We start from the raw sequence: 5489 nt of genomic DNA, 5'->3' as shown, positions 1-5489 counted from the left end.
GTGTTACATCACCTCCACTTGGGCCCATTGGCCTTGTACGACCTAGATTTAGTTTTAGGCTGCCTTGGGACGTCCTCCCACCTCCTTGGCCGCCACCCCTTGCTCCTATATAAGTAGATCCATCTAGTAGCTTTTCCTTGGGATTTGTTTAGTTAAAAGTTAGCCATTGCAACTTCGTGTACTTCGTTTGTGTCCAACGACCAGACCAAGACCGCTTACGGATCCCCACCATTATCAATACCTCATATATATTTGCAATATTCAGATTGCTTTATCATATTCTTGCTCGTTCTTCGATTGCTTGCAGGAATAGACCTTCGTGGTCAGGCTGACCGTGCTTCCGGCATCGTCAGTAACCTCAGGAGATTGGTTTAGCGATTGCTAAGGCGCAACGTCGTGCACGTTTGTAGTCGGATCATCAAAGTCGTCTCCACCAAATCGATAGTTATCATCTCATCGAAAGATCGGGACACCCCCGCCTCTATCAAGTGGTATCAGTTTTCAGGTTGCTTGATAGAGGCAAAGGTGTCCCGTCTTTCGATGAGATGGTGGATTTCGCTTTGGTGGAAGTCGACTTTGACGATCCGACTACGAACGTGCGAGGACGTCGCGCCTTAGCAATCGCTAAACCAACTCCGAGAGGTTATTGACCACGCCGGAGCACGATCAACCTGACCACGAGGGTCTGTTTCCTGCAAGCAAACGAAGAACAAGCAAGAAACTAAGATTGCAATCTGGATATTGCGAATATAAGATGAAAGCTTTATTGATCAAGGTGGGGTTCTGTGACGCCTTTGTCTGGTCGTTGAACACAAACGAAGTACGCGAAGTTGCAGCTATGGCGAACTTTTAATCTAGACAAAACCCAAAGTCTAAACGATGCCCTAAGGGCTGTATATATGGAGGAAGAGGGGGGAATTTCGTGGCCCTTGGTGGAGGAGTCCGAAATCAACCCTATCTCTTGTTTCCCCACACATACGGACTCTAAAAATAGCCTATACTTATGTATTTCGAAATTACATGGGCCTGGCCCAATAATAAGGTGACGCAGCACCTAAAATAGCCTCGGGACGAAATTTATGAAGTGGCATCTTGTATATTTCGTCCAAGGCTTCATGCACCCATTATGGTGGCTTCAAAGTCCTGAAATCATCACTTGTAACTCCGTTCTTGTTCCCCTTGCGCAGGCCATCATCTCCATGCTTGTTCTTGCTCCAATGTTCATCCTTCTCCAAGCTAGGCCCTTCATTTGTAAGCAAAACAAATGTATCCAATTTAGGCAGCATCATATTCTCATGAACATTAGAATCATTACCAAGAAACGAAAGTACCTGGTAATTTAGTTGGCGTGCACGAGCTCTAGTAATTGGTCCAGTATGTATAGCAGCAGGGGCTGTGGGTGTAACAATTGTATTGATGTCCTCATCACAAGGGGTGGCGGCCAAGGAGGTGGGAGGACGTCCCAAGGCAGCCTAAAACTAAATCTAGGTCGTACAAGGCCAATGGGCCCAAGTGGAGGTGATGTAACACCTTTGGACTTGTAGTTTGACTCGGATTCTGCTGCAGCATCAGATTGTTTCGTCCACAACTCAACGCTCCGGACGAATTTGAAGGTGATTCCAATTGGGTTGGAAAGTGCACGAAATCTAGTTTCCAACAAAAAAAGAATCTCCCAATTCGGAGTCCGTATGAAAAACTTGTGTGCGTTTTGAGTCAGGTGTATCTGTGCAGTCCGAATCTGAATCCAGAACGTGAGAGACTTGGACTCTATCTTCTCTTGGGCCAAAAGTGACGTGAGAGAACTTTTTGGACAGCAAATAAACATCTCTTTCTTCCTTATCTTCATATGTGGATTGTACAAATGTCCCATACACCTGCAATTAGACAAAACACAAAAGTGTGTGAAGTATTTTTGTTCTGGATATCATAAATAGATTATTGAATAGTTTGCACTAGAAATCACCTGACAAATATGCATATATGCAATATTTTTGGTCATATCCAAGGTAGTCATGTCCTCATCACAAGGCTTATGCCGTCCTACCTGGCCAAGGTAGCGCCCAAGCATTACCTTCCCTCGTGGGAGGCACCGTGAGAGGCACGACAATAGACCCAGTTAGGATCCCCCCATAGGGTAAGCGTGGTTGCACTGGTCAGATCGATTGGTGGCACCATGACTCATCCAACAGTTGTTCAAGTTCAATTTAATCCGGTTAAACTTGAATGCAATATGCTGAGCCATGATAAAATAACATGATGCAACTACAATGCATGAACATGATATCAACATAAGCATGGTGATGCATCATAATCAACGAGCATAACAACAACATTTAACCATTAATCCAGATGAGCATGGCATACTGACGAGCATAATATCACAACTAGCACACTACTCATAGCATGACATGATACTAGCATCAAAATAACTACCAAGCAATAACATAACGATAAAACTACCATGCAAGTATTTAATCAACTGGATGCAAAGAAACATGCATAACGGCGGTACTCGGAACAGATGATAGTCATGCACCTAAGACCATCACCAACATGTACTACTACCAAACATGGTCCATAAGAAAGTAATACTAGCATGAAGAGCATAATAACAGAGCGCAATAAAACATAGCATGATAGTGAACACCAATCCATAAGCATGACCGAAATACCGACAGCAGTAGCAAACAAACAGATAGTTATTAAAGATTCAAGTTGAAAACCAATGCTTCTGCATGGATATCATGCAAATGGTGGTTGTGGCTTGCCTGTGGATGAAGAAGGCTCCGGGGAGAAGTGCGGAACGACCGCGGAAAGAATCGCCGGAAAGGGTTCTCTCTCCGAGGGGCTGGTTAGGGGCAAGGGCAAAAAGGTCATTTTCAATATGTCAAACCATAGTTAAAATTATGGGAACAGAACTGGCTCAACGAGATGAAGATGTGGGCATTGGATTCACCTCATTCGGAGTTACGGATAAAAAGTTGTGCTAGTTTTTCTGCCAGGGACCTATCTGTAATAGAAATTTTTACAGACTGGGCCAAAACAGAAAAACTGAAAGTGTATTCTGGGAACTTTGCTTCCACTTATCCACATCAGCATCAGCGGGGTCAACACGGGGCTGGCTCCTGAGGTGAAGGGTGGGGCCCGCACACCTCTCTATCTCCTCCCTCTCCTCCTTCTTCTCTAGCTCGACGCCGCCCGCAGAGCAAAGGCACGCTGCCGGTGCCGACGCTCATCTAGGCTCCTCCGACCATCTCCGGCGACGCTCCGGCCACCGGAGTGACCAAGACGACGAGCCATGCCCGCCTGAGGGGTCTGGCCAAGCCGGAGAGCACCGACGCGGTTGGAACGATGGCTGGGGCAGAGGAGTGCTTCGGGCATCACCGGACTCATAGACCCGGTTGCTCTGGCGATGAGGGAACGGGCTGGGGAGGCTCCAGGAGAGTCGGGGAGGATGACGGTGGTGGCTAGAGAGGGAGGGGTCCTTGGCTGTGCACGAATTTAGGCCGAGGCCAAGCGGGCACGGCGGCCATGAAGGGAAACAGAGAGCTCTTTGAGCTCGGGAGAGAAGCGGGGCGGGGTCCTGGGAGGTGGAGGAGTGGCTTGGAGTGCTCGGAGGGGCTCAGGGCAGGCTTAAATAGCCGGGCGAGGTCATGGCCGAGCTGGCGTCACCGCGGACGCGTTGACGGCGCCGCGGACGCGTGTGCTCACGCATGAGCTCGGGGAAGACGACGTGGAGGGAACGAACGAGCGCCAGGGGTCACGAAGACGAGTGGAGCTCGAGGACAAGGGAGAAGAAGCCAACAGAGGATAAAGGCGACACGGTCACAGGCACGCACTATGCGGCGAGGGGGGCGGCTCACCGGAGAAGAAGACAGAGGGGGCAAGCGCTCCAGGGGGACGGCAACAACACGGGGAACACACTGGACATGGATAGGCTCCGAGTGGATGAGTGCACAGACGGGGAGAAGAAGACAGAGGCGCTAGAGCGCGCAGGTGACATGCCAAAACGGTGGTCACCACGTGGACACGATGCTAACCCGTGCTCTGATCGGCCAAATCATGTCTGGGAGACAAGGGATGCAGAGATAGATGCCAACGAAGAGAGAGCCAAGCATAGTGCTCACTGAGGTGGCCACAGGAAGCAAGAACACCAGGCAACAACAAGGTGTTTGGAGTTTGTTGTGGCTCACACGTGTGGAGATTAAGGATCCTTACAAAAACAATAGGCACACAAGGCTTATGTCGTCCTACCTAGCCAAGGTAGCACCCGCGCATAACCTTCCCTAGCGGGAGGCACCGGTGAGAGGCACGACAATACACCCAGTTAGGATCCCCCCATAGGGTAAGCGTGGTTGCACTGGTCAGATCGATTGGTGGCACCATGACTCATCCAACAGTTGTTCAAGTTCAATTTAATCCGGTTAAACTTGAATGAAATATGCTGAGCCATGATAAAATAACATGATGCAACTACAATGCATGAACATGATATCAACATAAGCATGGTGATGCATCATAATCAACGAGCATAACAACAACATTTAACCATTAACAGATGAGCATGGCATACTGACGAGCATAATATCACAACTAGCACACTACTCATAGCATGACATGACACTAGCATCAAAATAACTACCATGCAATAACATAACAATAAAACTACCATGCAAGTATTTAATCAACTGGATGCAAAGAAACGTGCATAACGGCGGTACTCGGAACAGATGATAGTCATGCATCGAAGACCATCACCAACATGTACTACTACCAAACATGGTCCATAAGAAAGTAATACTAGCATGAAGAGCATAATAATAGAGCGCAAGAAAACATAGCATGACGGTAAACACCGATCCATAAGCATGACCGAAATACCGACAGCAGTAGCAAACAAACAGACAGTTATTAAAGGTTCAAGTTGAAAACAGATGTTTCTGCATGGCTATCATGCAAATGGTGGTTGTGGCTTGCCTGGGGATGAAGAAGGCTCCGGGGAGAAGTGCGGAACGTCCGCGGAAAGAATCGCCGGAAAGGGTTCTCTCTCGGAGGGGCTGATTAGGGGCAAGGGCAAAAAGGTCATTTTCAATATGTCAAACCATAGTGAAAATGATGGGAACAGAACGGGCTCGACGAGACGAAGATGTGGGCGTTGGATTCACCTCATTCGGAGTTACGGATAAAAAGTTGTGATAGTTTTTCTGTCAGGGACCTATCTGTAATAGAAATTTTTACAAACTGGGCCAAAACGGAAAAACTAAAAGCGTATTCTGGGAACTACGCTTCCACTTATCCACGTCAGCATCAGCAGGGTCAACGCGGGGCCGGCTCCTGAGGCTGACGGGTGGGGCCCGCGCACCTCTCTCTCTCCTCCCTCTCCTCCTCCTTCTCCAGCTCGACGCCGCCCGCAGAGCAGAGGCAGGTCGTCGGTGCAGACGCTCGTCTGGGCTGCTCCGGGAACCTCCAACGACGCTCCGGCCACCGGA

The sequence above is a fragment of the Triticum dicoccoides genome, chromosome 5B (assembly GCF_002162155.2).
Source record: "Triticum dicoccoides isolate Atlit2015 ecotype Zavitan chromosome 5B, WEW_v2.0, whole genome shotgun sequence".
Classification (NCBI taxonomy): Eukaryota; Viridiplantae; Streptophyta; class Magnoliopsida; order Poales; family Poaceae; genus Triticum; species Triticum dicoccoides.
The sequence above is the reverse complement of the archived record's forward strand: the minus strand, read 5'-3'. Positions refer to the sequence as shown.